Raw genomic sequence first — 25,464 nt, forward strand, 5'->3', positions numbered from 1 at the left:
GTATATTAAAAGGAAGATGGTGTAAATAGTATTTTTTTTTTGCTTCCTCTTAGCCCTTCAAATTTATTTTCTTCCCTTTTAAATACAGTAAAATGTTGGTTGAATTATAGGGGATAATGAGAAAATGAGGACAACAATGGTTCTGTCCACAATTAACATCTTCTTGTTCATATTCCCTCTGAAAACCCTTAAACCTTAAAAGCTGATCGAGACATAAGACCAATCAGTATCACACCAAAGAGCTAGAAATCACATTTTGTGTGCCAACCTACTGCCCTGCTGCCTCATCAGAGGCCAATCAGTGGAGGCACTCGCCTACAGAGAAGCATAGATGACTGCCAGTCTCATAAAAAATGACTGTGACAATCCCCTGCTCTGCTGATGACTTATTGTTAGTGACACAGAATCCTTTACAGACTCCTCTTGGTAGCAATTAAATGGCCTGTGAAACCAAATGTGGTACACATGCTGTTTAGAAGGCAGCACTTTTTAACTTAAAGTAGCAGTCAGTATTTTGGCATTTATTTTTTCATATATTTAGATAGAAAAAAATATTGACATTAATATTGATGTCAATGCTTTGTTAGATTAAAATTGCTTTAACTAATAATCTCTGCTTAGACGGACGATCTCTCAGTTTTGTAGGGTTGTCCCCATACAGAAGATGGAAATAAAGAAATAATGCTCTTAGTTAATTACTGTCAATGACAGCCAGAAGCCTCTGTTGACATTAATTTGTGTGGAAAGTGTTGTTTAAGGTGTGCCATACAAAGTTTTTTAAATTTACAACTTTTGTTACTGCCCAGCTGGTTTCCAGAGTGAATGTAGCTGTTCCTTCAACTTATTTATTTATTTTTTCTTAATCTGCTTGGATATGTGAACAACCAGCTTTCTTACGAATGATCTGCTGTATCTTCCTGTGAAGACTGTCTTCTTGTCATATGTCATGTCAGCAGTCTTCTCTGTGATTTTGTAACTGAGTGACCCAGGGTAAAAGACTGTTTAAAGGCTTAGGAAACCTTTTCAAGTGCTTAGAGTTAATGAGCCGATTAACTCTGTTTTGAGTTAATGACCTGGTGTGACACCAGAGTTTCCAATAATGAACTTTTTTACAGTATTCTGATTTCTGACACACTAAGTTTTGGATTTTCTTTACCTTTGGGTCAGACTAATCAAAAATGCAATAAGCTAATACTTAAAAATGCATCACTATAACACAAGCTTTGCTTTCTGAGATGACTGGAGAAACATATTGCACTTTTACACTATTCAAATTTTTTAGATGTTCCTTTATATTTTGTGACTTTTTGATCAAAACATATCTGTACAATTGTTCTTTGAATTTTCTGGATTATAAACTGTTAAAGGAGTACTAATCTTTATTAGGTTGACTTACACATGTTTTTATTTAATAGGAAATTTACCACATGATGCCATTATCTTGGATGAACCCAAGACTTTATTTGGAATGAAGTTCAGTAGTTCTTCACCAAATAGCCTTTTGCACGAAGGATTTTTTTTTCTTTTTTATATCATTTGACCGATGACTTTCTCCTCTGTATCCTCTACATTACGTTTGCAAAATAGAAACTCTTTAGACTCTTTGACGATATCTTTTTTGTTGCTGGTGTTGTCTCAAAGGTAAGCTTTGTAGTGTATATTTTAGAACATTCTAATTTGAATCAGTTATCAGAAAAAAATGCATCAGGTGTCAGGAAAAAAACTTATCAGGTCATTTTTTTCCCCTCCGGGCCTAAATAATTTTGCAAGTAAATCAGATCTTCAGCTAAATGCAAATCAGCATTTGCATTTTTTTGTTGTTGTTTGTTTCCTAGAATCCAATAAAGGAGTAAATCTGACTTATTAACATAAAAACCTGGAAAGATCTACAATAAATGCCAGTTGAAAATACAAAAAAGTATATTTTTTAAGGTGCTGGGATTTAAAAGCAAAGAGATCTTCTAAAGGTAAATGCCACAGCAACAATATCCTAACAGCTTATGTGGTTTAATCCATAAATTACAGCAATACCCTCCTTGTTTCTTGCACCATCCAAGACATTACTTCCTACAGGCCCATGTCCTGATTTATTAATACAGTATTACATCATTTTGAAGAAACTGTGTTCCGGTTTCAATTGGAGCAGCCTGAAGTCTTTTTAATGTATTTATACATACTGAATTCTATTGAGCTGGGCTTTAATAAAAAACAGCAATGTTTTGTGATCCTCGTAGAATAAGACTTATCTTTAAATTCTCTCTCCCTTTTGTTTTTCTTTGCTTTAGGCACAGTAGAGAATAGTGGCCAGAAACAAAGAGTAGTTTTTAATTCATTTTGTTTTGTTTTTTTTATTTTCTCATATAATGCCGCAGTCACATTTAGGTCTACCTTGATATCAAGATTTTTATGGGGGGAGAATTGTAAAGCTGTCTGCTAATTCTTGGCTAACAATCTGGTTGCTTCCTGTTGCGAAGCACAGTACGTTCAATATTCTGTGAGCTGATCAGCCCTAAGCTCATATCGACTAATCCAAAAGTGTCTCGGTTTGATAGAAATAAGCTGCACTCCTGAAGACAGGCACCCTGCTAAGAAGACTATGGGGTGAATAAAATGAAGAAAGGGAGTACAATTGAAAGTCTTATAAGGCTGGCTTCTTAATGAGGATTTCGGGGTTTTAAACAGGAATAGGAGTTGAGACAAAGCCTATCAAAAATACATTTAGGCATTAAAGATTTTTGAAGAAAAAAAAAACTATGCTGGTTAATCTGTTGGAAATCAGAGGCTTGCTTCAGGTAACAAAACTTTACAGCTGCCAGACATGTTTACGTGAATTTCACCAAATCTTTTGACTGGAAAGGTTTTTCTTTATCTTACACAATAGTGTTTTAATGAAAAAGAAATGAACAATAACTGTAGAATTCATGAATTGGTTAACAATGACTTAAGGAATTTTGCTCTTTTTATGTCATGCTGAGTTATTCAAAGAGGGAGAGACACTCGGCATAGCAGAGCTTTTTACAAGGGTAGAAGCATGTGAGGCAACCAGAGCTGAAAGACTTACTTTTAATAATGTGCAGATAGGCATCATGCACAATTGAGGATGCTTTATGCACACTGTGTGTGCTTTGCAAAAGTGTTCTTATCAATTGCATCAAAAAGACCAAAAAACAGAGCAGTTTTGTCAGGGATATATTTAGGCAAAAGTTTAAAAAATGGGTAGTTGATAAACCTAAACTTACAAGGAGAGCAGCAATTAGAGAAGATTTATAATTACAGCAAAAGATTTACTTATTTATATACATGTAAAATATATCTCTTTTAGCGAAAGAAAAACATCATGCCAGTCATGAGGAGATTATCTGATAGTAATGAATTAAATGAATTACTTTGATAGCACCTCTCTGATTATTTGTTTTTAGATGTATCAATAGCAAAGAAATTCTGTTTTTTTAGGAGTGAGAGGATATTTTAGTTTATCTTATTGAAATATGTAGGTTAGTGCAACTGAATTTTTTAAAATGTTTCTGTATGTTTATGTAAATATTGCATCAAAGTCTGAAGCAATATTTAAAAACTGATGTTTACAGATGATAATCCAGATATTATTTAAACCCATTTTCAAAGTGACTTACAGTGTTCAGAAGCTTTGAAATAGATTGTATCTTACTTTTTAGGAAATGTTTTATTTAATTTTTGTGTAGCTTGCTTTTTCTTATTTTTCCCTTTTAAGTTTCCACCTGTTTTGTTGGCTTGATGGATTTTTAAGGGTTTTAGATAAGTACATGTCTATTAGGTTAAATATGTCATATTAATATTTGTATTATCATGCAAATAATTTAGACTCTTGCTCGACACTTCCCCATTGCCAAGTTTGGGTAGGTAAGTATTTCCTCTTTGTGGGAAATTACAATGAGGGCAAGCCAAGATGCCTGCTGTTTAATCCTGGCAGTGAAGCTGTGTGTTGGATGATACAGACTGTGAAGCCCCTTAGCCTTGATACATTTTATACAGTTGTGCAATTGTTTTCTTTTATTCTGGATATAATTAATAATTATAATTTGAAATTATAATTATGAATTTTATTTTTTATTTATAGTTATTAACCTTTAATCAATATGACTAATATTTATATATTAGTCATATTGTTAATTCATAATCATTAACTTATTTACCTTAGGAAGTTTGTATTTAAACTGTTGGGATGAGTTATATTAACCACCAAAGAAAATGAATAACTTTAATATTTAATTCAATTGTAGCTACTAATCACCAATCATTATCCATAAAAGAAAAAATGTCTGTATTCTGGTTAAATCAGAAAGGGAATCTCCTTGCAGGCCACCACACTTTGTCTGGTTGAAATATATGAAACCAATAATTCCCTATTAAAGCAATTATCTCTTTAACTATTCAATTTGAACACACATCTGTTAGAATAAACAATAGAAAAAACAAATCAGTAATCTTGATGAATGTTGAGGTAGCCAAATCTTAATCTTTATCTTAATCTTATTTGGATAATTCTGTGATAGAGAATCAAATCAAATTGGGAAAATCACCATTTCTGAGCTGTGGTGTTAATGTAAGAGCACTTCATAAAAAAAAAAAAAAATATTTGCATGTATATTATTCTAAAGAATCTTTAGGCAATGAAAGATTAAGATTAACATTAGCACACAAAATCAACAGCAGTCAAGCACAAATTAAGTAGTTTAACCAGATTATAAACCAACAAGCTAGTAGGGGCTTTTTTTCAGCAGGCTGCAGCAGGCGGTGTCAGTACCTGATCCGCACTGGATTTCCTTCGGGTGCCCTTGGTGGTACTTCCATATCAATGCAAACTTCCATATTAATGCGTTTTTTTTTTTTTTGCACCATGTTTTATCTTCCTCACTGTTTACATTTGATCACTTCTGCACTTTGTGGAATGGAAATGTTCATTTACTGTCTGAAAAACTGCACAGAACGAAATTTTGTTTTGTATACATTCTTTGTATACAAAACAACAATAAAAGTTGTCAAAGTCTAAATAAAAAAGACCTAAATTATTTTTCCCCCTCCCTAAAAATAATTAGCCTACTAAACTACAATGTGTTAAAGATTAATCATTTATATTCGGAGAAAATAAATCTGTAATCTGTACCCAATCTCTCCAGCAAACAGGATCCTATGATATTTCTGGGAGCAACCTTTTTTCAGCTTTGGGCTTGTATATAAATCTAGCTTTATGCTTGCCTTTCGTTTTACCTTTATGGTATATAGTGCATAATCTAAAGAAAGACACAACTAAAATGCAAACTAACATGTAATCATATTTTGTCAGACTGCCTTAAGCATCTCCAATGATGACGTCAGACAAGCAATTTAATGTAGAGAATGTAAACGCGTCATATTGTTTCAGAAAAGTTATTAAATGTTTTTAATAAGATGTAGTTTAGCGTTCTTTGGTGATTTAATTATAGAAATATATCTGATCTGTCGCTGTTCTGCTAAGATCATACGTAGTTAGCCTCTTTAGCTGGCCCGGGTCAGCTGCAGCCTCTTTCCGGCCTCCAGCGCTCTGTTTCTCAGCAGGCTTCTCTGATCTGTGCTCCTTCCTGAGCTAGGCAAGCTGCTGCCTTTGGTTTCTGTGTTGGATTGTATATTAGCCTAACTTGACTCAGTCACATTATAAGGGCGATCTCTACTGGACTTAGTTTGTCAGCTCTGCACTGCAATACTGTAGCGCAACCATGTCTGCCCTCACAAATGGGCATTGATTCCTATTTAATTATAAATTAGAAGGTACACAGAAAAAAAATGTTATTTCGCATAATATATAAAGATGTTTTTTCGCTGTTTCCTAAACTGAGATGTTATATATTATCAATATGAAATATAGAAGGAGCTCCTCCTAAAGCCCTTTTTACATCAAGTCTAGTAGGTTGACTAGCCCCCATCTCTGAGCCCACTATCCCACCCACGGAATTTCGGAATTACATAGATTATCTTGTCTAGAATAATGTGGAATTTTGAGGTGCTTATGTAGCTTAATTCTAATATTCCTTTCTGAGTCAGATTGAACTACTGTACTAACCTCTTTGATATACACCTAAAAGTGACCAAGTATATTTTCTTTCATATGACATTCCATTCATCGTTCTTACCTGCTTATCTGTAAAAGGATACAGGGAGGCTAGAGTTCGTCTCTTGCTGTTATTTTGGCAAAAAGCACATGTGAAGTTCTGCTCTTTCTTCTCTTTTAAATTCTGATGGACCCTCTGTTTTTTGTATGCATAACTTTGTCAGATACAGATGATTTAAAAGAAAACTGCCAAATAATAATAATTTAGCTAATGTTATATCTATAAACTGTTACCATGCATTAATGTCTGTGTGTGTTTATGTCCTTTTTGTGTTTCTGCAGGGATGGATATTAGTGTAGCTTGTGTCATTTCAACATATTTGCTCATTTCCTCTTTCCGTGGAAGACGCTTATGGTTTAGTGCCTTGTTTGCAGTTTAAAGCGCAGCAGGCTGTTAACCCTCCCTGAGCTCTGACTTACCACAGCCTGCATAGTCATATTTGCTGGCTAGACTCCCCAGCATCATTGGAGAGGAATCATGGGGAGCTCCATGCACCCTGGCAGGACAGTTGCAGCTCTTTTTTAGGATTGTGAGCAAACACTGTCAAACTGCCCCTTAACTGCTCAGTATGTATTATGCTCCACTATATTGTTGGTCTCCTCAGTGGATCCAAATACAAAATGTAGTGGGAAATATGGATTTATTTGAGCAGATCTGAATGTGCGAATACGGATGATCATGCTACTTTGGCAGTCAATAAGCACGAAGAGGCTGTAGCAGGATGTCAATATTTGCTTGAGCCCAGACATTAAACAAACCTAATGATTGCTTGGATGGATATTGCATACTGTTTATTATGGTCTGTTTGCAAAGAGCTAAAATTACTGAATGGCTTCAGTTTTGTGGGATAGAAAAAATCATGTATAAATTTATACATAACAGGAAGCAGAAATCAATGATTTTATGTAATTCCTCTGAGTGTTATGGTGCAGACCCACCTCTGAGATGGTTATTTTTCAACTCAACTGCCAGTTTTAACTTTGCAGAACTGTGTTCACCTTAAAAAGAAATAATCATTCCAAAATAAATCATTACCTAGAGAAAAGTACATTGTCTCCCCCTCAAGAGCTCAGAATAAATGCACACTTGTAACTGATGAAAGCAACACAACTTTATGTGTAAAACCCAATTTATGCACAGAGCTCTTAGAAGTGATTAGTTGGGATGATGAGAGGTAGTAGTTCTTCACTTCTATGTCTCAAGCAATTTATAGGACCGGAAGGTAGTAATGAAAAGAGCAGTAGCAAAATTATAGCTTTGAGAAAAAGTAAAAAGCTTATAACTACTGATTTAAAAAAGCCAATAGCTAAATCTTGCAGCTGAACTGATGGAATATTTAACATTAACTTAAGTCTAAAGCTGTAGTAAAATGTATATTTGGTCTCCCCTAATAAAGAAGGCAGCAGTTATTGTGTGTCTCAGGTTTTCAGGAAATTAGTTTCACAACTAAGCAGATGAAGAAATTTCAAGCTTCCCCTCTTAGCATTAAAACCATAACCTTTGCTCTGTGATCACCTGATGAGTCTTTATTTCTCTTAGCTGACCAGCAACAGGTTTATTTAGGTCCAAGAGCATTCTTGTGCAATAATTTAAGAACTGGTGCAATATAAACTCTTTCAAGATCGAATTGCATGATGTCATAAAAAATATTTAGATGTAAACTTCATTGCAAATTAGTTTCAAAGCAAATAGGTTTCTTCCATTATACGTTAGTATTAAATACAGGAAAGAGGATTCTGTGGTGGAAGAAATGTCCAACTGCTGTATTTCATAATCATGAGCATGCGTCAGTGCTCCCTCCTTCGGAAAAGTTTGCTATGCTGGAAACACCTCCACCGGTAATTTTGTATTTGACCTAGAGAGGCAGCAAAGTGCCAGGATGCACCTAGTCAGCAGGCAATCTCCATAAGTAGAAGAGGTCTCTTCTGGCGTTATTACTGCAGGTTATATTTACAATTTGTTGGTGTGTTCTCACTGCTGCTGCTACAACTTACTTTGGGATTTCAAATTGTTCACTCCTACATGGAGAATATGTTTTTTTTTATAAAACATTTTAATTAAAAGAAAATCTGCATGATGTTGAAATGCTTGTATAATCATTTTGCTATGTGGCAATAGTGCGATACGTTTGATTAGTACATAAACTTGAAGTACATAAATACATATTGCATTGATGAGCAGGAGGTTACTAGGAGCTCCTCTTTTCAACTACATTGAAAAAAGGCTTTATCTTCCAGTTAGGTTTGTCAGGATTCTTTTCGGCCATTGATGCTCGAGGTTGCACAATCGATTTAACATAGCTAAAAAAAAAAAATGTTGCAGCAGCAAACAAACGTAGAAGTATTTCTTTTTGCTACGGCGTAATGGCCAAACAGTGTATGAGCTACGCTTGGAGCCTATTTAAATAACGTACTGGGGCATGTATGCAAAATGTTTGATGATTAGCCTATCCACTTTTGACAGTAGGCAAAGTAGATTGGCTAATGTTTTGTAAGCCCCACCATGGCCAGAGTTCATGGATTTTTAATTTTCTTTTCACCTTACATACCTTTAAGTCTAAGGTTGCTTTATTTTGTGTCACAAACTTCCATTACTCTTGTTTCCTTCATTAAGCTCTTTGAGATTTTTTACCCTTCCATTTTTTGCGACTGTTGACACAATCAGTAAACGTTAAAGACATTTAACATTTACTGATTGTCACATGGACATTAAATAAAAAGGTGCCAAAAACTGAAGCTTTTGGAAACCCCTGTTATTTCTGTGACAAAAACTAGCTCATGTCTATCTGTTAAAATCTAGTCAGATTCTGATAAACATTTTTAATCTATTATTAAGATTGAAGTGTTTTCTATATTATGGTAAATAACTGGTAATTATTCTGATGGACAATGCTTGATATCATCCGTTCATTGTATTTTTTTTTTACACAAGATGGTCAATAATTTCCTACCATTTCTTACTTATATATCCCAAACAAATAATTATTAGGTTCTTGGAAAATATTTGTCTCAAGCAAACACGGTGACAGTTGAAAGGTTTATTGAATGGTATTCAAATATATTTTTTTGGTGTGTTTTCAATTGTAATGGTACTAAGACGTTACAGTGATGTTTTGTTCTTCAGTAATAGTGGCCACACAACATTGCCTTGAGGTATATCATTTGACATCTTTGCCCTCTCAGATTTATACCAGCCAAAAGACAGAAAGTATTTCTTATCTTTCAATATTTTCACTAATTACCAGATAATCTCACCTGCTTTTCCAATTTATCAGCCAGTATGTTATGATCAGCTGTGTCAAATTAAGCATTGAGATCCAGTAATACCAGGACAGATGGAACCATAAACATGGGTCTCCTGCCTTGGTTGCTTATGGAAATCTGCTTAGATTCTCTCCAGGAAGCAGTATGGCAGTATAGCATCTGTGCCTGGAAAAATAAATGCTATAAGAAGAGGGATGCCAAAATATGGAAGTTATTCAGTGTTAGACTGTTGGATCTCTGACTTTACAGAACGTACAGTATCGTCACCATCATGTGCTGGCGACCTTAAGAAAAACAGTATTATCAAAGGATCACCAAATCATCATTAATGTTTAATTCCAGAAACAACTTTATTAAGATGGAGTAAATAAGACACAAGAAGCATTTAACTAAATCCAGTTATGACTTTGACAATTGGATGTTTTGTGCAAGTATTTGCCATTAAGCTATTCCTGGCAACAGACAGTGGGTTGGCAGCTGCCAGCATGGGCCGTGACAGGGTCGCAGACTGTATTTAGTGGCCTCCTGTCTGACTCCCAGGCGGCCTTGGAAGTGTTTTGTAGTCATAACACAGTGGCTTTGGAGCAATCCAGCAGGGAAGCCACAAATTGCCTGTTGAGGGAAAAAAAAGCTGAAAGCCAAGTGGATTGCACATGAATGGTGTAGAATGATAGGATTAACCACCCTTCTCTGTGGGCTCATTCCAAGGCTGCTAGGAGCATTAGCTTTCATTCATCCCGCTCCACAGTGTTCCCAGAATGCATTCCCCAAAAAAACCAATATCGCCCAGTAACACAAATCAGGACGTACATTCTGTTTGAAGATGATAGCTGATAGTCCTGACTGAATAATGTTAGACATAAAAGGGGACAAAGAAATGCTGTATGAAAGGATTGAAGGAAGGTAGCCCCAAGGTATTAGTGAATATAACCTTGTTATATTTCTTTTTCTATTTTTTTAAGGTATTTGTTCTCTCGGGAACTCTGCTATGTGAGTTTCGCTTTTTCCTTCTAATTCATGTGCATAATTTCTTGCTTAGAAATGTTATTAATATTATTATTGTAGTGTGAGTGCATTCGAGACTTAATTTCATTGCGTTTCCAAATACCGTCATGTCAGACTCCAGTGTTTTAGTCCCTCATCCGTTTCCGTTCAGCTTGCTACCTCCCCAGATGATTCATTAGTTATCATTTATGTGTCCACTGCAGAGACTGTGCACACAATTCTCCTCTGCCTGTTTTACCTATTCTGTGACATATTATCATTTCAGAATCCAAGCAGCACTAGATCCTATTTTGTAATGGCTGGTTAAATGGAAATTTGATGATGCACAAACTTTGAATGTTGTCATTGCAAAAGAAAACTGTGGCATTAACTGCAATAGGATAATGAGAGGATTATTTCTGATCTGCTTACACACAAATAGCTACTTTTTATAGCTGTATACAGCTTGGTATTATGTTTAGTTTTGGTTGTTTTTCATTTTATTATATCAGTCAGGAATTGCTATTATCTGATTACATTATTTGACCATCAGATCTACTTTTCTATCTGACTGTTCTCAAGTTTTGAATAGATTTGACAGCTGCTTCAAATATGCATTCAAGTAAATAAAACAACTATACGTTTGTGATTAAGAAAAAAAAACAGCATTAAAAAGGGGATTAAATTAAGGAAAAGAAAATAAAAAAAAACTGTTTTGATTACACAAAATGTATTTCCTGGTGCAAATCCCAAAAGGTTTAACTCAAGTCAGTAACTTCCCTTACAAAGTTATTGATAACCCATGAGCTTTTTATTTATTTTTTTTTTTTACAGTTTTCCACATAATAACCACAAACTTTTATTAACTTACTGGGAGCTTACGTGATTGACCATCATATTGTATCATAAAATGTTGAAATCGAAAGAAAGGGATAGTTTGTAAACATCCTGAAAGCGTGTCTTTTTCCAAGTACAAGGGCAGATTCTCAATTGATTTTTGGGTTCGCTGGGCCATTCTAACATATTATTATGATTTGATCTGAACAAATCAATATTTACTGTTTGGATGTATGTTTAGGGTCCTTTTCTTGCTCTGAGATACAAGTCCGATGTAGGCTCTATAGGTTTTCCTCCATCCTAGCCTTTTTAGCTCTATTATAGCTTTATCTATTTTTCTATGAACTCTGGTCAGCTTTGGCGTCCCTTTTGAAGAGCATCATCCCTAGACCGCTTCTATGGTCAAGGTTTAGAAGGGTGTGCTGAGGAAGCCATGCAGGGTTCGTTTTGTATCAGACATGTTGAATTGCAATCATTTTTGCTGACCTATTTGAAGCCTTCATAATGCAATCTAAAAGGCCTTCACTGTACAAAAGTTGGACATTTTACTAATTATTTGACTTGCATTAGATTAGATTTAGGTATACATAAGTAAATAGGGCTGATTATAAGACACTCTTCCTGTCAGTTTTACAAAGAAAACTGAAAGCTCTTACTTCCACACGACTTTTATACACTATTTTACAAATTCAGTAGACATTTTTGAAGAAAGAAGAAATTGAACTTTATTGATCTCAGAATGTAGAAATTCCCTCTCTGCATTTAACTCTGCATGGGGATCAAACAGGGCAACCCTCTCAGAGCATAAGTGCACTGCTCTAACCACTAGGCTAACACTCCCCCAGTGTTTTTTTTTTTTTGCATTTTGGTTTAAGCGCGCTACAAACCTGGATGTTGCCCCAAACCCTGCAAATGTTCTTTAAATTAAGGTAAATGCATGCTCTGGAAGGTTATTGAAAATATGAACATGCACTTAGTACATTAGCATTGGTCTTATTTATTATGAACAAGAATGAGATGAATGTGTTTCTAACCTAAGCAAGTTGCTGATGACAGCTTAGAGCTGAAATTAATCCATCTTCATTTTGTCAATAATAAAGTTTAAAACTTTTAATGCATTGACAGTGGCTCCTAATCTGTTATTATGTTTTATTAGCCCTTCCAATATCTTAAACATTGACCTAAGTAGGCCTGCAACACTGAGCTGTATTGCATTATATATATATATATATATATATATATATATATATATATATATATATATATATATATATATATATATATATATATATATATATATATATATATATATATATATATATATATATATATATGCCCTTATTTTTGCCTGTTTTGAAAGAAGAAAGACAGGAAATGGGAGCTGAGAAAAGGGAATGACATGTGGCAAATGTCAACAGGCTGGTGCTTGAAGTTGTTAGGGCTGCATCAAGGACCAAGCCTCACTACAAGGTTTAAGTGTTTAAACCCTGCACAAACAACATGCACCACAACTAGTGGAATTAACTGATAAATCAAACTGTGGTCGGGGGGGAATGTGCAGACGACTTCCAAATCCATAAAGAAAAATACATCCTTTTGCATCTTTTTCAAAATAAAAAAAAAAGTAGTAGGGTCTTCTGAACAAAGCAGTAAAAATGCCACAGAATAGCTAAAAAAAAGTGTCAGAAGGAATTTATAAGCCCAAATTCATAAAGATGCAAAATGTTATTTCTTTTTCTCATATAATAGGCAGTAATTAGTTGCTCAGGTTGACACAGATTTTCTTGCTCTTTGCCTGGATGTCATGCTAGCCAGGTCTTCTAGCACTACTGTTTGTGGAGTATTTTTTCATTTGCTTTGAAATTATTTTGTAGCAACAGAATGATCTTACCAGTATTTTGACACCAAATTAGTAGATGACATAAATCTTTTTTTGGGACTACAGAGTAAATGGAAAATATGAAAATCCCCTCATAGTCTCACTGTGGGGAATTTTTTCCCCCCACTGCATTTAAGTGTTTCATCAAAGAGCAGAATGCTCCCATGCTGACTGAGACTATTAAGAGTCTTGCACAGGGACCCAGACTGAGAGTCGAAGTTTGAAACCGGCAGTGTACGGCCACTGCATGAACACCTTGACACTGGCAAACTTTGAAAACAGCATCTTTTTGGGCCTCACTGTCATTTTTATTGATCGGAATCAATGCATTCATCCGTTTCCTCTAAAAACAGAAATATTATTTTAGAAAATTTTGGGCAAATTATTATATGAGGAGTGTGCTCCTTGTCCAACAGACATTTGTAAAATTAATGTCTTGTTACAAGACGTCTACAGAGCCGATTGACATGCGGAGGGAATTCAGCTGTTTTATTTAGGTGTGCTGGAGAAAAGAAGCATCTAATATTTGCAGGAGAGTAGCTGTAGATAACTGGACTAGGGCACAGCTGATGTAAGAATCTGTATTTTCTTGGCATGTCCACTTGCTGGGAACATTATGATTTAGATATATTTGTAAATATTTGTTCCTTCACAAATATTTTTGCTTTGTTTAGGAAAACATGAGTCAGTCACATAATTGAATATTGCATGGGTCAAACAGAGGGAAAGGAAAACATATCTGGGGCATTGTGTGCTATAAACAAGTTTACACAGTGCATTCTCAGTGAGTTGTCATTTGTTTGTAGCCTATTTCCACGTACCTGCATGCATCGACAAAGGTTAATTAGACTGAAGCTTTCTAAAGGTCACACAGCCATTTAAATTAGTCATTTCTGTTTGTCTGATCCAAATCATTGGCAACACTGGGCAAATTAGACCCAATTATACTCATAGTCGTGGTGGAGTTCTGCCACCAAGTCTTGAATTAATGACCACTGGAACCCCAATTACCTCAGCGACCTAATTCAGAGAGAAGGAGTCTCAGCAGGATAAGGAGCCTCAGGTGTGAGTAAAGGTAACATCTCCATCACATCGGTTTCCTTTGACATTGTCTTTATTCCAGTTTTTTGGAGCGCTAGATGAGATGAAATCTTAGTATATGTAAAATATGACATTTCAGTTCAACTTGAGAGGGGTAATCACTGTTGATGGGAGCTGAAGAGATTATCTCCTATGTGGGTTGATGTTAACATCCTACTGTCTTGATTATAAGCAGAGGAAGCCCATCGCCATCATCTCAAAGGCCTCCGAGTTATTTTAGTAAAAGAAAAGCAGCACTTTCATTTTATGTTAACATTTACCGATGATAATATAGGCTTTTCATATAAGTGAAGTACTTTACTAAGGCACAGTAAAGCAATGGAAAACTCCCTCAGCTCTCAAAATAGTTTCACATCCTTCTTTCCTCAACTACTCTACCTGTGAAGATCCTTCTGCATATCTTGGAGGCTCATATTCCTCTGTGGGACCATCTGAGAATAGACACGACAGCTTGCACCCAACTGAGGGACTGTCAAAGAAGTTGTTGATTAAACAGATGTTGTTCCTGCCAGACGCTATTTGACAAAAAAAAAAAAAAAGAAACACATAAAATAAATAAAACAGGAAAAGTAAACATACATTAATTTCTGTCTTATTTTGTTCCACAGCAGGAATGTAAAGGTGTCACATTTTCACTTAATGTTCCACCTTTAAAGCGCTCAAAGGAAGCATCCAACCCAGGGATCTACAGTACCTACAGTAGATGCAGAATGACTGCTTATAGTTGATGTTGGAACAATACAATCTTGCAGAAACAGAAATTTTCATTTAGTTTCCTTTTATGTTGTATTAAAGACTTTTGTCTGTCCACGTTCCCTACTATTGTTTCTAATTGGTATATGATACACAGCTGGTACTTTTAATAACACATTTTTATCACAGAAGGGGACGTGACTGGTCCAGTGATAGACATACGTTAATTAATCAACTTTGCTGATCGCTTACCCATCGCTTTTCACCAAACTCACACATAAAACAACTTCAATAGTGTAACGATTTTATACATGTATAGAAACAAATATTTACTAACTAATTTGCACAGGCCAACTATAATGGGTCAGCAACCCAAACTGCTCCAAGACCCACATTTGACCAGAAAAACAAAAAACAAATCTGTCTGAAGCTGCAAAAATGTAAGTCTTATATAAGCCTTGTAAGGCAACACGGGCTCTAAGTGTATTAGCCCACTTTAAAAAAAGGACTACGTGGGCTTAAATATATAATAAGCACTCATGATTAAATGTTTAACTGGTGACCTGTCCAGGGTGTACCCCACCTCTCGCCCACAGACTGCTGGAGATAGGCACCAGAACCCCGTCGCGACTCCGGCTGAGATAAAGCGTGATTTAAAATGGATGGATTAAATGTTTAGCCTGGAGCAAATGTCACATAAAGCATGAGGTGAGGGAGGAGCTGTGAACACTTTCACCACATGGAATTTACCGTGTGCCGCTTCATCACCCCTGTCAGATTCACTACCGGTAAGTGAAAATGGTGACGAGCATGTAGGACGGCCTCACGCAAACACATCTCCAGAATGATTGACAGTTAGGAGGACCACTTATTTTGATGATCCACCCGGAAAAAGAACATCCTCCACTATACTTTTAATCCTTATTACATTTCTTTGTATCAGAAAAACTACAAAACTGACCTTCTGCCAATGTTCAATTTTTATCCTCCAATTGTTCTTCAGCAACTGGTTCATAGGAGACCTCTACTACAGATGCATTGGCATTGCAATGATTCTTATGTTTAAATCTCCTAAATGCACAGTGATTACTGCTCCTTGAACACACATTAGATTTTTAGATCACTATTTTAACAACAAAGTGCTTTTTATGTTTGATCAGAGATCAAAAAAAGTCCTGAGCATCTGCTTGTGACCTGTAAGAGTTTGTAAATGAATCTCATTGTTTCTGACAGACCATTAAATAAATATTAAACTGCATTTAAATGTGAATGAATAATAATAACCTTTGATGTCTCATACCTCTAACTAACACACAGAAATTTTGCAGTCTTGTCTGAAAAGCTGCTTATTTTTCTCTGGCAGGGTTCCATCCATTAAGAGTTGTGCTTAAGTCTGAAACACTCACTGTCATCTGATATTTTTCCCCCACCTTCTGCTTTGATCATAAAAAGTGAGCATAGCAGGAGGATAGAAGTACATTCATGTAAGGTAAATGATCCAGCTCTCATTATGTGTTATGTTCTCTATACTCTGGTACTTTAGATGTGATGAATCTCTGTATTCCTAAGGATAAGGTAACAGGTAGTTGTTGATCGGTAGTGGAATGAATTCTTGTTTACATCATTACAGTTAATTACCATACATGATCCGTCCAGCCAGGAGCCACAGTGCTGTTAGTGTGTTTGAATGTGTGTGTCAGAGTAAACGGAGTCATCTCACTCTGTTTCGCCTCATTATGGATGCAGCTCTATCCCTATGGTAACGCCCCATGTTACTCCAGATTGTTTTGACATCCTCATGGCTGCGCTGAGATATTATACCAGGAACAAGCAACACAGAACCAAAGAATAAATACAGTTACAAAGAATTCACTCATTTCTTTATCTTACATTTTAAAAGTTTGTTGTGCATTTGTAAATAACATGTAAGACTTGCATTAGAAAATAGGACCTGTGAGGAACAGCCCAGTACTTTTCTTTTAATCCTAGGGACGCTTATGTCATAAGGTTAATACAAATATCACAGTTGCAACTGTTTTGAATACACCACAGCGTGGTTGTTAGAGTATTTGATCCAATCAGATGCTTTTGCATCTCCCCTGGCTTTTTAACAAATACTTTCACTTCACAATTCTTTCAGAACATCAGCTTTCCCAATTTATTTTTCTGACACATTTTTCCCTTCCAACAAATATTCCACGAATATCCTTGAATATTGAACTCTGCAGTAACTGTTTGGGGTTTAACCTTCATTTGGTTGCTGTGAGTGACTGTCTTTTAAATAACTGTCAAGTATAGTATTTGTCCTGCTTGTTTGAGCTATAACATTATATTAACATATCCCACTAGTGCTGATCATCTATAATTACCTTATACCTGTATTCAGGTTTAATAAATAACAAAAGTTTTGATCATCATTTAATGATCACTGTGCAAATAAAGATGAAAATAAATAAGTGCAGTAAATATATTTGTGTGTAATGATTTTACTTGTCGTTAACTTTAAAGAATCAGCATTTTAACAACATTTCTATCTCTATTGAGGTGAACCGGTAACATGATCTAGAAACCTTTGCCAAATATTTCGATTAGAAAATATTTTGTTGGCATTGAAACAGGCAGCAGGAAAACTCTTAGATCCGTATTGAGAGAATTATTCTATTTACCTATTTTTGTGTATATATAAAGGAAAGTCAATGAACAGAAGAAAACCTAAAGAACAAAAAGAAAAATATAACAAAGAAGACTTTGACTCTCTTCAAATGTATGAAGAAAATATATAATCCTTATATGTGAACTTTATTAGCAGAATCGTGTAGATCTTTGCATACATTAAAACCACAAATCACTGCATATTTTGTTTTGCAATTAAAGTTTTCTTCATTGCTCTGACTTTTCCTTTGTGGTTTATATAAAACTAGGTGTTGAACCCTTCATAGATGTCTTTCACTCTTATGTCCATGAAAGTAGAATTTCCTGCTCTGTAACAGAATTCTTTTTCAACAACCTTGCTCACAATTATCCTTTGGACATTGTTCACGAAACCCACACATAAGATTAACTTGAGCAGAAGACCTTCCTATTGTAGTTACAACGATGTTCATTTTTTCTCAACTAAACATGAAATTCTTTCCTGGAGGAATTCAGAAAAGCTGCAAAAATCAAAAAAGGATATCTAGATGTTCATTTGATGGTTTTACATAAAATAATTAGGCTTAATACTCATTACACATGGAAAAATCAAGGTACTAGAATTATCCAGATAAAACTGACTGATAAGAAGGAGGAGAACTATTATAATTGGCTACAATAGATTTTCCCTTGCAGTCATGTAAGGAAATTTTGCACAAAGGACTTATGATGAAGTAATTTGGGAGGTACATTTAGATTCAATCTTGCTGAGGGATACTTTGAAATGCAAGATGGAAAAACGGAAGGCTGCTGCAGGCATGTGTCAGACTACTTTACTGCCAGAACTGTAGCTGTGGAAAGAGCTGAATTGCTTTTAAACATGTAAAATGCATTCTGGGTGACGCTGGTATCATTTACACTTTTTCAAAAACTGTCATAGGACACTTTCATCACTTCAGAGGAATCAAAAAACAAATTCATTTGGGATGAAATTGAAGTGTAAGCGGCTATGTTTACCCGCTCATATACTACAGACGGTATACTGTAGAACACCACTCCACAGCAGCAGAAATTGCTTTTCAGGCCAATCCACATAAAAGTGAGAGATGTCCACTGGAAATGACCACTAGTTCTGTGATTTGCTATCTGACTCCAGAATTATTGGAACTGTTTGGCTGTTTTTTGGACCGTTTGCCTATATCTGTATTATAAAGGGTATACTTATGTCCTCTTGTAGTGAAGGATGATTTCCTACCTTTGAATTTGAAGAACATCCCTCAGAGAATTCATAAAATCCTATACCCTTTACCAGAAATGAAACTGGTTCTCTGCAGACCCAACATATCCCAGCATAGAGTATTGCATTAGCATGATTATATGTTTTCTGTAAAACTAGTTTGCCAACAGTTCACTTGTGCTCAGAAAGTGCTGAAATACACAGTTTAGATACTTACAATAAAAAAAATCACAAAAATATTTTCCTAAGCAAATTGAACTAATTGATTTGTGACTAGTTCAAAACAAAAATGTGTCAGGATTTTGAAAATTAGATGACTAATAGTGAATTCACTTTTAATTAAGTTCAATTCCTAACAGTTTAACTTATCCATTCATATTTCATGCTGATTTAATTTGGTCTTTTTTTTTATTTTAGTCATAAAATTTCAGTCTTGAAAAAGTGTACAAAACAAAATGGGCACCAAGGTGTAATTAAATATAATAAAAATAATAATAATAATCATAATAATTGAACTTTGCTGATCTCACACTGGAGAAATGTACTTATGCATTTAACCCATCCCCTTGGGGAGCAGTGGGCTGCCATTGTGCGTCGCCCAGGGAGCAGTTTGGGGTTAAGGGGTCTCAGAGGGTCTCTGAGGGTATATAGGACAAAAAAAGATGAAAAGAGATTTAGAGTGGTGATACCATATCCATTTTACAAAGAGTAAAGGCAGCAGATCTTAATAAGCAAGCAGGGCCATCCAAACCAGAAGTGAACATTTCAAACAGTTTTATTACAAACCTTGTACAGTAGCAAACATGCCAGTAGTTATAACATGGTGCTTGTTTAATGATACAGGATCCTGATCAAATTCGTAACTGCTTCTCATTATGCTTTCTTTGAATGATATCGAATTATACATAATATGGATCTACCTTGTATTTAAAATTTTGTGTTGTAGTTTATGTAGCAAGACATATTTTACATTTGTCACTACTACAAGATCCATGTTAATTCTAAGCAAATGCTGCAGAACATATTCAGCAATCACTTAAGCAGTTTACCCTCCCTTTTGATCAATTTAATCGAAATTTGATTATTATCAAATATAAAATTAACTTTGATGACAAAAGTAATTCACACTCCTCCGATATTGTTTCTAAAGCCGTCAATCGCAGCAAAGCCCCCCATCTTGGATGTGATCAACCATATAAATGGCCTTTATTGGCGGTTATCATCCCATAGAATGGCTTCAGATGGCACACTTTACTCTCTACATTCTAATATACAAACATTGTGCAACATGGGGCATCATCACAAGTACCTGTAACACAAAATGTAAATATATGTGAGAATGTAAGGGTTTTGCAAAATATTGATATTGCTCAGTATGGATGAACAGCTCCATTATCCTCTCCCCCTTCATGCTCCTCCTCTCTTCTATTATTTCTGCTTTGCTCAGCCACTTCAAATGTTATCATTCCATTAAATGGCCATTAATAGTCCCATAGAATAGCTCCAGATTGTGCCACCTACCTACCAGTAGGCTTGTTGGGTTCATCAACGTAAAGGTAAAGAAGCAGTCGACGCGGCTGTTATCATAGGTAAATCTTTATAATTTTATTTACCTATTTCATATTATATGTTTCATGTTGCACGATTGTACCATAAAAAATTCCAAGTTGTGAACTCCTTCACTAACAATGGCAATAAACCCGATTCTGATTCTGAACTATAATGTGGATATTATCATCCATAAGAATCCTACTAGAAGGTAGAGGAGGCGCAATCTGAAGCCATTCTATGGGATGATAACTGCTAATAAAGGCCATTTAATGGATGATCACATCTGAGATGGGGGGGCTTTGCTGTGATTGATGGCTTTAGAAGCATAAGAGAGGTCCTTTCTTCATTACAATATACAGTATCTGACTCAAATGAGCAGTATAAACTATATGGATTGTTGATTAAAAAAAATCTAAGCTGCACCGAATACAAGCCAACGGCAGGACTGGAAAACATCCCAGTATGTAAATCACCCTTAGACAACTGGATCTATAAAAACAATCGACACCAACTTCATATTCTAGTATGTTCTACCTGTCAACACAATGATGCAGAGAATCCAAACTGCATTGGAAATACGATAGGCTTTAATTTGGCACAAAAAAAAATGTTGAATAAAAAAAAAAATGGTGCTATGAATGTTTTTTTGCCAGATTCTCATTCCCTATCAGAAGAGCATGGTTATGTTGAGAGGACTCATTACATAGTAGTGGTGCCCCGGTGCAAACGTCATTAGCAATAGCAGCTAATGTGAGATGTCCAACCTGTGGTATATAAAAACGGTGGTCCCAGAGGAAGTGGTGGAGTTACTGTAATTTTTATGTGGCTCCATATACAGTAACCTAGAGCAGCCACCCTACCAATCTCCCCAGTTACTGAAAATATTACTGAAAATACTGTACAGGCAGTCAAGGTTGAGAAACTAAATGGATACCATTCAGTGCAAAGTTGGTGTTCTCTTCTTTTTTTTTCTAAACTAAATAGTGCAAGCTATGAGGTACTGTACATGTCTACATACAGTCTGGCTACTGAAGCAGATGGGTTAACTAGTTAACTATCATCATCAACTTCATGAGGCTAAGAAGGAGCAATATGAAAACAGGTAGAATATCCTTTGTAATTTACACAAGAAAACTATAGTAAATCTAGTAGCCATTAATCTTTTTTTTTTCTTTCAAGTCACTGTATGAGAACCAAAACTTCTTTGAAATAAAATGCATCCTTTAAAAAAAAAAAAGTTATATAAATGCTTTGGTTTTGTGAAACTAACTGAAAATTATCATTCAATAAGCATCCCCTGCAGACCAAGAACAAACTTGTGATAACGTTTTACAAATATCTGGCCTCTTTGTCATTTTGGTATCCAAAAAATATGCAGTTTCTGGGAAGCAGAGATAAAGGCTTGTGCAGATTCTACATAGAGACATGTCTGTGTTTATGATCTGCATATTTTGCTAATCACACTGTCATTACCTGGAATATATATCTGCTTTAGTGCCATTATTATTTGCCAAGGTCACTGCCAACAAGGGCTGATGCACTGTCTGGCTGGAACTGATTGACTCGTGATGTTAAACTGGCTCAATTTCATCCTACTCAGCAATTCAAGAGGCAAGGCAGCACCTTGCAGAGAGCGAGATATTAGGTGGAGCACTTGAGGGAGAAATATTGGGTTGAGCAGTACTACTGATGTGTTTTATTCAAATGATTCTGGGAACTACAAAATAGCATTCAGCTGAATTTTATTTTTCTTGGTTTGGTCATGTTTTTTGTGCAACTGTTGACAGACTGAGAGGAGAGACACTACTAAGATGGATAACTGGGTAGATGGATAGATGATGGACGTGTGATGAAAAACATACCCTATACAAAAAGTATGGTCTCACTTGCCTGGTTTAGAACCAATACTTTTTAAAGGTTTTTAATCTAACGTTAGCAACATTGGCAATCTGCTATTGATAGTTTAGTATTGTTTCCCAGGCTTTTACACAATAGAGAAAAAGTTAAACAGCAAGTTACGCAGCAACACTTGTCCTTGATTGCTAAAATCATGGCAAAAAGGAGACGGGCTGTTAGCACCCTTCCACGAATAACGGAAATCAAGATGGTGGACCACAGTAACGTCCTTTTGGCTGTTCTGGTTTGAACAAAGAGCCAATATGAAAAAAAAAAACTCAAGCCACTTTCAGTTTCCAGATTATCTGACATATTTTAACTGATGCTTTGCACCAGCACACACATTTTAATGTAAACATCTGATTTCCAGGTAATGACACCTTTAATTCATTATGTTGCTGAGCCAGCAGAAAAACTCATAAAGTACATAGTACTACATAAAGAACATTGTTGTAAATACTGTAAAACTGGGTTATCAGGTTTGCCTAGGTCTCTCTTGCAAAGGAAATGTGTAATCTTAATAAGTTAACTAAAGTTTACAAACAAAATAAATATATTTTTTTCATAATCAGTTTCAGAGTTTGACATTTATTTTTTGATCATCTCAGGAGGAAAATTTAAGGAATGCAATGTTGTTCTGTGCAATGTCATGATGCAGAAATGTGGTGAGAATGTGAGATATTTGCTCATATTTATATGTTGATAATGCTAAGGAATGAAATAAGAAACTTTTTCTTGTCATCCTTTATCACTGGATAAAAAAAAACAGAAATATTTCACTTTTTAAGCTTCCTATTTAGCTTTGCAGCAACTGCTTTTCTCTTGAGTGGACATGGTTATGCATTGATCTGAGTGTGACGTTCCAAACTTAATGTTCTTATCTGCATTGTGCTCACTTTTGTTCTTACACATTCATCTAGTTTAGTAAGGGGGAGAAAATAGAACAGAGCTCCAAGCCTAAAGGGCACAGTAAAGTAAGAATCCTAAATGGTAAGAATGATAAAATGTCTTCTATAAATCAACTTTTTAAGATGACTTTAACTGAAAAAAGGGCATGACCTTATGTTTGGTTAAAGACTTAGGATTTGCCTCACTGCTTTGGGCCTCTTGAACCAGACATTTATGCCAGCATTTGTCACTTTTTCCATTTACTTTTATTCAATTTATTTTAGATATAGCATGCAGCAAACCGGAGTTAGACTTATAGTTTTAAATGTGCAATTGGTCCCCAAGTAACACCCCCGCATTCTACATTCATATCCCTTCAAGTTAATTAAAAATTATACGACATGCTAGCTCTAAATCATTATGAAGTAGGCCAAATGAAGCAATCATTCTGTGGGGTAATTTGGAAGATTAAGCATTTCTACCATTGTCAACCAGTAACCTTAATACCATAAATGTCAGACTTGCTTTTTAATTTATGATACTGCAGCTGTCAGAAGCAGAAAAAAGATTTAAATTCCAATGCGCTGTTATTGTACCAATATCAACCTCATATATAAATTCCAAAGAGGCTGAAGGTTTAGTCGTCATGCTGTATCCTGAATGAGAAGCCTGCTGCAGAGAACACAGGGCGGGGAATCCTGTTTCATGCTTTGGCAGCTTGTAATTCCAGATAACCTCCAAATCTCACTCATCTTAATATCTAATGTCACATCCATAAATCCCTGCATGACAAAATGCATGGAATAAGATTTCAAGCTCACTGTCATTGGGTACTAGCCGGCTTTCAGGGGCGGAAGGAGTCTGATCTGGTTAGCTGGGAGTAGAAAGACTACTGTCATTTGGTATTTTTCTGCAATTGCATAAATTGTTTGAATTACCCGATCTAACTGGTTTGTTTATTTTAAAGATGTAGCTCACAAAATGCCTTATTGTCCTTTTAAGCATCTTGTGTTTGTAGAATTTGTTGCACAATTTTGTATTGTACAGTATTGAAAGCAGAACAAACCAATCAGCCAAAATATTGAGAAAGCAATTCAGCTGATAATATCCCCGACAGGAAGCTTTCCTTTTATCTGGACTCAGCACAGCGTAGTCATTAAGAAAACTAAAGGAACAAGTCCACTACACTTTTGTTCCAACACCACTCAGTAAGTCAATAAAAAGACATTATTAGAAAAATTATTTACTTAATTGCGAGTTTATGACTTCTGAATTGCACCACAAAAAATAGTCTTTACAACCTGTGTACTATATTGCAAGACTTGCAGTGCAGCCTCACTGATAAAGAAAGGTTTAAGGTTGGCATACAGCCTTGCCAAGTATAATAATGATAGCTTGCATCATGCCCTCTTACCTTAGCAATATTGTGATCCACTCTAAATGCCATTTAGCCTATGCAGAGATGTTTGGTGCTTAAATTATTGAGCAGAACTTCTAAAAGTTCAGTATCCTATTTCCACTGTTATTTTTATTTTTTTATTTTAACCTACAAGCCAGAGTTTGAATTTATTTTATAATATGCGAGCTTTTATGATTATGGATTTCTGCTGGAAATTTAAACATATGCCCAAAAAAAGTAGAACAACTCTGCAGTTGACTGCATTAGGAAAACTGATTCAAGATCACTTTTAAGTCAAAGCAGCAGAATTATATAAAAAAAAATGCCAGCAGTTTTAGGATCTTTACTTTTTAAAATTTTGGTACATCCGAATACTGGAAGCAGGCACATGTCTAGTGATGCCTTGGATAATTTGGATGTTGCCCTCTCAGGCGTCCTTATAACTAGAAATAATCCTTTTTTTTTCTCCCACTAAATACAATTATTCATAGAAAAATAATAAAGATATGATGTTTCATAAAACTAGCTTTGAATGGTTTTACAGAAAAGGAACCCTGCCAAATCCCCTCCAAAATCAAAAAATGTTGATAAAAATAGCTTAATAGTTGTTTTTCGTTTGTTTCTTTTTACAACAACATACATTATACATTCTTCCAAGTAGTAATACACAGCATTTTTGCTGTAAAAACATGTGATGTATTTAGTGAAGAGAAAATGGTTTTCCAGTTTTAGCAACTAATTAATTCTTTATCAATATTCATGATGAACTCCACATTTAGAAAACTTTAATTAGCTGCATTATCCTCTGGCCATTTATGAAAAGTTATCCAGCAAGTTCTGCTCAAACCAGCAGCATTACTCTGTTCAATGACCAGTTGCACACAGTTATAGATTACCTGAAATGGGAATCAGTCCAGATGTTTCAGCACCGTTTCAAAAAGTCCTTTTGGTTTGTATGGACCACTGAAAATAGAGGCCGG

At 35.3% G+C, this 25,464-nt stretch overlaps 1 protein-coding gene across 1 annotated transcript in view; it reads left to right on the forward strand.

Moving 5' to 3' along the window:
- Nucleotides 1–25,464, forward strand: part of macrod2 (mono-ADP ribosylhydrolase 2) — a 578,860-nt gene that overhangs the window by 396,940 nt on the left and 156,456 nt on the right. The window lies entirely within an intron of this gene.

The sequence above is a fragment of the Cyprinodon tularosa genome, unplaced genomic scaffold (assembly GCF_016077235.1).
Source record: "Cyprinodon tularosa strain WSP-4 unplaced genomic scaffold, ASM1607723v1 ctg116, whole genome shotgun sequence".
NCBI lineage: Eukaryota > Metazoa > Chordata > Actinopteri > Cyprinodontiformes > Cyprinodontidae > Cyprinodon > Cyprinodon tularosa.